Genomic DNA, 9,492 nt, shown 5'->3' on the forward strand with positions numbered 1-9,492 from the left:
CGTGTTAGGTGAGCAGACAGCGAAGGGAAGAAAGGTTACAACCAGCATGGGGGAGGAGAGAGAAGAAAGGAAAGGGCAGAAAGTGAGAGGGGAGGCAGAAAAGACACCTTCTCCTTCACCATCTCCACTCTTGACTGCTAGCATACACGGTGTGAAACAAGAAGTCTCACCACCTTCCTTAGCATGTAAGAAAGAGTGAGGCAGCTGCACTGTCCCTGTGTGTGACCAGGCTGGGAATGGGTTGCTGGGGCTGAAGAGGACTTCCTTGCCCCCTGAGAGGCATTCAGTGGGGAGCAGAGACTGAAATCTCAAGGCATAAATGGCTGCTACAGACATCTCACCTCCACTGTCTCCCCTGATGTTGTTCCTCTCTGCCTTCACCCCTTGCCCCTTCCTTCACACCAGACCTCTCCCCTCATCTCCTCCCCTTGATGCCAGTCCTAGCCTTGGTCACATCTGGCAGCATCTAAGCAGGCTTTCCACACTCACCTCAGTCACCTACTGCCTTTAATCCAAAGCTTACCCAGAACATTGTTTCTCTGTAGGAAATATAACGTCTACCAGGGCACCTTCTTCTTTACCTTCCAATACCACGAGGTTGTTGCACCCCACCAGGGACTTTTTCTTCCCAGCATGAGTTCCCTCCCTCTGAACCTATTGTGCTTGAAGACCACTCACCGATGGTGGCCGATGTTTCATTTTCATTCATCTTTTCTCCATAACCTGGCTGTGGGCCTCAGCTAGCCAGGAAACATGAGAAAATCTTAATTTCAGCCACGGTTTTGTTGCTGTATCTCTCAATCTGCCATAGGAAAGCCTAGCCCTGACCTGGAAGCTTACTCTTGGGTATCTCTTTCAAGTAGGTCAAGATGTTCCTGTGCTGTGCTTAGGCCTGAGTCTCCTCATAGGTGGTCCATGTCTTCTTAAACGCCTCCTTCCACTCTCTTCCACCACCCATTATTACACCAGCAAAACAGCCAAGCCATACTTTCCCCTTGCTTCTACAGACTGTCCCACCATCAACTGTCTTACCTGAATATGCTTCAGTAAGAGCTCAGATCAAATCTCTATCACCTTTCAATGCCCTCACTTGCTGTGTATTGACCACTCCTGCCTCTGCTGACCACCAGCACCCATGGTCAGAGAAGCTATCCTCACATCCTGAGGCCCACTTCAAAATTCCCCTTCCTATTTTCCAAGCCTCCTAGAGTCTTGCCCAGTCCTGTCTTGATGTTCCAAGGGCACACTAAAATGATTCCAGAGATTTTGCCCAGCTTCTTAACCTCCTACAACATGCCACTGCAGCTGACACAGAAGTCTATACCTTTGTGGACTTGGCACAGCTCATAGGTGTGATGTCTCTTCCCATCCACGTCTAGCAATGCCTCATGTCCTTCTGTCACTACAAAGATGAAGTGCTATAGCCAAGAAAGAGGCAGCTGGTATATGCAGAAAGATGAAAGTTGAAGGCCTACTGGAAAAGAGGCAATAGAGGCCATAAAACAAGACAGGTCTATAAAACCACAGATGACACAGGATGGGTAGAGGAGGCATATGTTTAAATATCTCTTCCCACCCAAAAACTGAGGGCCAGGAAATTAAACCAGAAAGTAGCAGGTTCAAGACAAATGACAGGAGATTTTGCAATGCACACTGTTTATGCTGCATGACTTCCTACCATGACATGTTCTGGGTGCTAGTGCTTCACCTGATTTCAAAAACTGGCTGGATAAATTCAGAGAAGAAACAAATCCATAGAGATCTAGGAAGTGTGCAACAGATCTGCCATCACAGGGTCCGTCAGCCACGCATCACTGGAGGCCAAAAGAGTGCTCAGAAAAAGTACTCCTAGACAGTTGACCTGTCTTTATGCTCTTCCTCTTGCCTCTTTCAAACACTGCTAGGGATCTGGAGACCAGAAAGACCTCACACCTGGCTCAGTAGGGTCCTTCTTATACTCCTATGGTTTTCAATAGCCAGGCTGATGCAGAAGTCATGGGCAAATAGTACCTCTGTGTAGCAATATCATTTTGGTACATTTGATCCTATTGGAAGTATTGACAAGGAAACAAACAACAGAGTCCATTCCAAGAAGGACTTTTTTTCCCTCTGCCCTAAAGCTGTAAAGAAATCTGAAGCCATTTAAAGCAGTCATCCTCAGTACAGATCCTTGCTGGGAATAACATCTGTGCTTCATTCCTACCCCTCTCAATACCTAGTTCCAGACTTTTTAAGACCAAATCCCTTTTCCCTGTTGATAAACATGGAGCCCTTTCAGCAGACCATCTGTAACAGGGCCAATGCTCCTGAAGCCCCTTCCATTTCACTGACCTGTCTATCACACTATTAATGGCAACCTCTCCACACTAATCCTTTTATTATGATCTGAATCAATTTTCCTGGCCTGTGACTGCAATGGGGTGAAAAAGGAGGGGTGTTAATCTTTCTGACCTTGTTGTCCCAATTTTGAACCATCTGTAAGCAGGAATTCAGAGGAGGGAAGTCTGATCCTCCTGACCCCACTGTCTCCATGCCAAGCTATCTTTGTCTGGAAAATGGGAACCACTTGCTTTGGTAGGTTCAGCCTGTACCCTCCTAGAAAACTGTTGTGGCAAAGCCCCTTTTCACCTACAGGATCGCTTTCTGGAGTACCTCTTCAGACAGAAAGGATGGAGAGGTGGAAGGAATAACATCCTCCACCTCCATCAGACTCCATTTACTCATTCCTCCTGTACTGCCTCTCTGCTCCCTCAACAACAGTGTGTGCAGGTTCTCCCCAGTGGTGAGATAGGGTATCAATAAAAGGTGAAATACAATCAAACACCTCTTGGAATTCTCTTGGCAGCGGTGCGTATGAAGAAGAGGCCTTGCAGATCACTCCACCTCCACCACTGTCCATGGTGTTCATGCTCGTTCCCTCCACCCCTCTTCACCACCATGTGTTTCTTTGCTGCAAGCAGTTGCATCTCCATAAACCTGCCAGACTATTCCATAGTCAGTCTGAGCACTTGTACCAGGAAGCTTGCATGTATCCTCAGAGCCAGCCAAATATTCACCTTTTTGCTCAGCCTCATCCCATACTTCTGAGTTTGCCCATCTTTTTCCACCTTAAATAATCTCTTCATTTCCTTGGTGTTTACAGTCCTCAAATACTTGTTAACTGTTATAGTATCATCATTTAGTCAAGCTCTACATATTTAGCTCTTTTAATCTCTCCTCATAAGTAAGTCCCTCTAGCCCTTTCATAATTTTTGTTGCTCTTCTTTGAATTCCCTCCAACTTATTTATTCACCCTCCTTCAGCTAGCATAGCACCCAGGATTGAATGCCAGGTTTTTCAGACCGGTCTCAATAAAGCCTTGGAAATATTAATTGGTTCTCCTTGTGCTTCACAGCTTGTTGTTTCTGGATGTACTTGAGTACACAGATGCCAGGAAAGCTAACTCACTTCATACATGTGGCACCAGGTAATACAACTCAAGACTATCTCTTGAAGCACAAGACCTCTGCCCAAGGAGAGGAAGAAGAAGAATCGCAAGAGGTGGGGAGAAGAAGATATATGAACAGGTAGGATGGATGTCCTCCAGCTGAGCATGGCACACAACTACAAACACATACTTAGATTGAGACATCAAGTACTGAGGTTTGGACATCAAGTCCAAGAGATGGAAAAGGTGCTTATACACACCCATACACATGATCACTCCAGATATAAACCAATTACCTGCATCACACACAGGCTCATACACAAATGCACACAGGAACACACGGATACATGGATAACACAGACGAAGCCGAAGAGGAAATGAGCTACACATGCGCACACAGACTTTGTGCACACACAGATGTGACCTGTGCATACAAGAGGAACGGACAAAGCCTAGAAGAAAATGGTTCTCTGCCTGTTTACAACATACATGTTCTCATGCATAAACCAGTGTTCCCAGAGGAAGCACAGCTCATGGAGTCCTCACAGGAACCTAAAATTACACAGGCAACTCTGACCCATCTGGTCTACAGACTGAGTGCATGAGCCATGGAAAGAATGAACACAAACATATGATACCTTGCCTTAAGGCAACTGGTAGCCTGTACCCCATCCTGAGACACAGTCTGCATACCTACAGTGCCTCCCATGGTGATTAGCTTATCACCCAAGCCATTCAGAAGTTAGGAGGGAAGGAAGGAAGGGACTTCCCCATATGCCAGTTGTGGCACTTCATGACACCCTCTCCAGGTCATGCTACTGATGATCCTTCCTATTTGCTTCCTATCCCTGCTGTCAAACTAACTGACACCCACATGAGTCAAAAGTACCTACAGTTTCTTGCAAACAGTCCTTCCCCTACAGCTTACTGAAACCAGATGGGTGTAACTCTTGTGTGAAAAGCTGAAGATGCACTCCCCGGGGTGACTGTAGACAGGAAGGAATAGACCCAGCACCATCAGCTGGGTCAGCACAGGACGATGGATGGGCCTTACCTTCAGCAGTAGGACAAATTCTCCTATGGGGCTTTGATCCTGTGCCTATCTCCATGGTGTCTGGTGCTATGCTATAAGGCACCATGTAGCCGCTGTGTCTACCCAGGGCTGTCTGGGAACCCTAAAGACTCTCTGCAACATCAACATAGTGACCAAACCCATCAAGTTATTCACCTCAGCCTGGCTCTTAATAGCTTGTTTCCCACCCCTTATAATGCTGTGGAAAGAATGACAACTGCCCTTCCCTCCTTCTGTACTTCAGCTGGTCAGTTGGAACTGGGTTTCCTCTTGGCTTATGAGTGTTGAGCAAATGAGGTCATTTCTCCTCAGTGACAGAAAACTGGTCAGTGCGGTCTGTGGGGAAAGCAGTTCATCTCAGGCAATGGCTAGGTACCCCTGAGCTCCAAGGAGACCTGAAGAACTGCTGTAATCCCTTAAAGAGGAGGTCAGGCAACAGCAAAGCAAGCTACCAAGCTGACACCACCTGGGGAGCACAGGAAAGCCAGGACACAAATGCAGCTGTAACTGCTGCCAGACCATCTAGCCACTGACACAAACGCTACAGCAGTCCCACAGTCACTGTCACCTCCGAAGTGCCAAGCCTGACCCATATGAGGCTTTAAATACAGCCTTCATCTGGATCACAGCTGACCCAGCAGAGAGAAGGGACTGGAGGTCAGTCACAGCCCTTTGGTCTGCTCCCTGAGCTTTGCACTCTGCCATTCCAGCCCCAAAAAGAGGACTTCACGCCCACACACCCAGTGTAGGAGGTGGCTCCCATCAGCCTGCTTCCCTTCAGTTGGCTGAAATCCATGTCCTCCTTAATCCCTCTTCCCACCTGGAAAGGCATTGAGGAACACTGACCTCTGCCCCCAGAGAACCCCAAATAGAGCTCAACACCCTCCTGTAGCTCAGCATCAGGACCAGCATGAACAATCCCCACCAGCAGAACCTGCAGTGCTACTGAGGATGCTCCAGCTTTCCCCATACCTGCTGGCAGGCTGGGATCCCTCACTGCTCCATGGAGAAGGAAAGCAAAAGCTCCTCCATTCCCAGAAAAGGGGGTATTTTCCTGGAACACCTAACCTGCTCCTGTCCTGCTCTGGTACCCAAGCATGGGTGAGGGCTACAAGTGTGTTTGGGGGACACCACATGCCTCTCCCAGAGCATGGCTCTGCCCATCAGCTCACCAGAGTGTGAGGACAGGGGTGTTCCCTGCATGTCCTCAACCCTCCTTCACACTAATAACAGAAAGAACTTAGCCCAGGTCCACGCTTGGGGAACTGAGGACCCGAGGGGAAAAAACACACTATTTGAGATGAGGGAGAGAGCAGCCAGGGCTCTTCCTCTTAGCAAATGTGCTGATGCTTTCTGACACATCTGCTGACAGCACTGGGAGGTTTCAACAGGCCTGATTTGACCACTAGCTTTTCTCCCAGGTGAGCAGGGCTCTCCACTACTCTTCAACAGAGTTAGATGAGGCAGCTGCACTCTGCCTGAAGCTGCATCTGGCTTCTGATGTGACCCAGGTAGGAATAAACGCCATGGACATCATTGCCGCTATGCTTCCCTCCCCTCTGCTTCCCCCCTGCCTGTGATTTCCACCTTTCTGATTTTAACCACAAGCTGCCCCCCAGCAAAACCTCCACCTCCGTATGCCCCATTTTCCCAAACGCCCTCTCTACCCTCCAAGCAGCTTCTGCTCCACAGTTTAGCTTTGCACCAGCGCGGCGGATCAGGCAGCGTATTCCCAAATACCCACTTTGCCTGGAGCTGGGTGAAGAGAAGGAAAGGCCATTCATTCACAGTTCTTCCTTTGGTGTCATACTTTTTTTTTTTGGGGGGGGGGGGGGGGAAGGGGGCAAGGAATGAAAGCAGCTTGCTTGATTCTGACATATCTACATGCTTGTGAGTTGGATGCCCTGAAAGCAAACCACCTCCCAGAGGGAAACAACAGGGTGAGGAGGGTGGCAACTGGGGGGGGGGGGAGCTGGGGGAGAAAGATTTCTAGGCTGAGGAAATTAGTGGGATGAAAGTGGCTGTTTCTCACCCCTGGCACCACGTCAGCACCCCTCCACTCCCTGCAGCTTCCTCACTGCTGCTGGTACGGTCTGCATAGAGCAGGGAGGCAAAAGGGGAGCTCTATTTAAATATATTAATAATGCATGTTCCATGCACATGAAGCTTCCTTTGAATAGAACATCAGTGATGCTGTCGGGCTGTGCTTCCTGAGACACAGGAGTGTGTGGGGACAGGGCGGGGGATGCAGGTCACCAGAAATGCCCTTCTACCCTGGCACAGTCCCCTTCCTCCCCCTTCACCCCAGCTCCCCACTTCACACACACTCTTCTCCCTCCCACCTCCCAGTGCATGACAAATTCCTTGGCACACAGCATGCAATGCAGCCAGGCTCCCCAGTCCCCTAGGCCCCCTCCAGGGACATGGACCCACCCCCTCTTCTCCCCACTCCACATAATCTTTACCCCTCCCGGCTCCAATCTCAGCAATCCTCTTCCTGCTCCATAGTTTGGTTTATAGCTCCCTACCTCCAGGGTGGGGAGAAGCGCTGTGCTCTCCAGCCTTTAGGGGAAAGGAGGGGGAGCAGCTCCTGAGTCGGGCCTGCACATGGGCACCCACTTTTGTGTGCACACACCAGCCCCCAGCAGCAGACGCTTGTGTGAGCCTACAGTGGGTGCCAACGGACCGCTGGCTGTGCACGGCTGCAAGATGCACGCGCCCGCAGCGCCTGAGCGATGCTCTTCTCCCCATCACCAGCACTTCCTTCCCTGGGTGCTTGCAAGGCTTGCAAGCATATTGTTTGTGCACAGCCACCCCTGCCTCCACACACACACACATGCAGTATGCACACGTGTGCTCACATGCATGCACAGAGGTATGGGGGAGCCACACCAGCACACACAGGAGAGGGCATTACACACAGCAGCTCCCAGATATGCTGCCCGCTGCAGCATTAGCAGATTTATGCTGCCTTTACCCAGCCAGATCCAAGCTCTGGAATGGGAACAGCAGCAGCTGTGCACTCCTGCCTGTCCTGGGATGAGAATAGGATGCGTCTGTTCGTCTCTCTCCCCCACCCCCATACCTCCTCCTTCCCCCTCCTCTTGCTCCCATTCATTCATTCAGCTTCTCCTCCCCCATCCCATGCTCCAAAGCAAGAGGATCCTTATGCATAAAAATGTGGGCATGCTTTTTCTGGTAGAAAAAAAAACCAAAATGGTCACACAGACCCCCTGCAAGCAATGCATATAGACATACGTGTGCATTTGAGTAGCTGTCCTGGGCCCCTACATAAATACCCAGCTCCCTCCGCCACCACACGCACACTCACACACCCGACAGACACCACGCAATGACTTTTCTGCAGCCAGTCAGCCTCCCGTCAGAGCAGTGTAAAAGCAGAGCAGAGATTTACTCACTCCCCTGCATCCAAACCAGGCGAATGTTCACACACCACACACAGAGACAACACACACACACACATCACTGTCTGAAAAGGCTCCCTGGCAAAGTTTGCTAAGAGGCAGGGAGCAGGGGGCTGTGGGATGAGGCTGTCTCCTTCTGCGGGCAATAAACCTATATGTCAGTGTATCTCTACCTGTATATGCACATGCATGTATATAATATACATATATAATATACATATATAAGTATACACACACAGAGACACACACATACATACCTATACGTACATATACACATATGCCCTCCTCTTGTGAGGTTTGAGTAGAAGCAGACCAGTCAAACCCAGCTGCGTGCAGCAAGCCCTGATCCTATTCAGCATCCTGATCCTAAGCGAGTTGCACACACACACACACATAGAAAGGGGGACCTATCTCCAAGCCTCCCTCCTTCCCATCACCCCGTGTAGGCATCATCTCCCCCTCACCCCTGGCCACTTCCCCATCTCCCATGCACTCACCCCTTGCCTTCATCCTCAGCTCAGAGACAGCCACCCCCCACCCAGAGGGTACATGCATAGGCTGGAGGAGAAAGGCAATCCATCCATCCTGCCTTTCTCCCTTTCTCCCCCCCACCCCGGTCCTCCCCCTCCAATCTCAGCCGCTTCTCCGAGAGGCGACACAGACAGAACAGGGAGCCGAGGACACGCAAGGCAGCTGCACCAGGACCGCACACAGAAACGTGTCACACACACACACGCATGCAGACATACCTGGTTCTGGAGGGGCGATTGCTCCCTGCTTCCATACCAGGCATGGCTGAGATGAAGTGCAGGCACAAAAGACCCCTGTCTTTGAGCAACTTGGAGCCCCGCAGGGGTGTGTGTTCTTAAGAGGGGGGGTCCCCCACCTTGTATCAGTCGCCCCTGGAACTGCGCTGTCCCCTGCCCCACAGCCGTCTCATTCCCGGCTGCACCTAGGCAGCGCTCCCAGCCACGCACACACGCGAGCACGGCAGCAGCAGTCCGGGGAGGGCACGCACAGCCGGAGGATTTGCTGCCTTCGCCGCATCCGCATCACTGGGGGAAGAAGGCAGAAAGGGCTGTATTGGCATTTAAAACGCAAGTGATTAATTCGCCACAGGCTCGGCTGATAGGGCTCTGGGAGCAGAGCCGGCGCTGCTTCTCCCAGCTGGGAAGGCTGTGACAAGAGAAGGTCCCAGTCTCATAGAGCCAGCTCCGAGCTCTCCTTGACTGCACAGCCACTGCTTGGGTACAGGCAGAAAGGGGTGGGCCTCCACCGGAGACATGAGCACGCATGCAACAGCTGCTGGGGAACTGCATACACACACCGTTTCCTTCCAACAGCTGCTGAACAGCTACACACAACATACAACAGCTTCCCAGGAACACACACAAGCAACAGCTGCTGGGGAATCACAGTCGCGCACACACACAGAGGCTACTGCTTCTCAGAGCCGAGCCACCCGCATGAAAATACAACAGCCTCTAGGAATGATGCAGGTACGAGTAACAGCTTCTGAGGAGCTACACACACACACATATGCATGCAACAGCTGTAGACCTACTGAC

At 50.7% G+C, this 9,492-nt stretch overlaps 1 long non-coding RNA gene across 1 annotated transcript in view; it reads right to left on the reverse strand.

Moving 5' to 3' along the window:
• LOC133264971 (uncharacterized) overlaps nucleotides 1–9,167 on the reverse strand; it is a 48,662-nt gene extending 39,495 nt beyond the window's left edge. The window contains exon 1 of the long non-coding RNA XR_009741827.1: nucleotides 8,674–9,167. This is a non-coding gene — a long non-coding RNA (uncharacterized LOC133264971). The remainder of the gene's footprint in view (nucleotides 1–8,673) is intronic.
• Between the last annotated feature and the right edge of the window lie 325 nt (nucleotides 9,168–9,492).

The sequence above is a fragment of the Pezoporus flaviventris genome, unplaced genomic scaffold (genome assembly GCF_033815535.1).
Source record: "Pezoporus flaviventris isolate CSIRO_AGI_PZ_B2104156 unplaced genomic scaffold, CSIRO_AGI_Pfla_v1 ptg000002l, whole genome shotgun sequence".
NCBI lineage: Eukaryota > Metazoa > Chordata > Aves > Psittaciformes > Psittacidae > Pezoporus > Pezoporus flaviventris.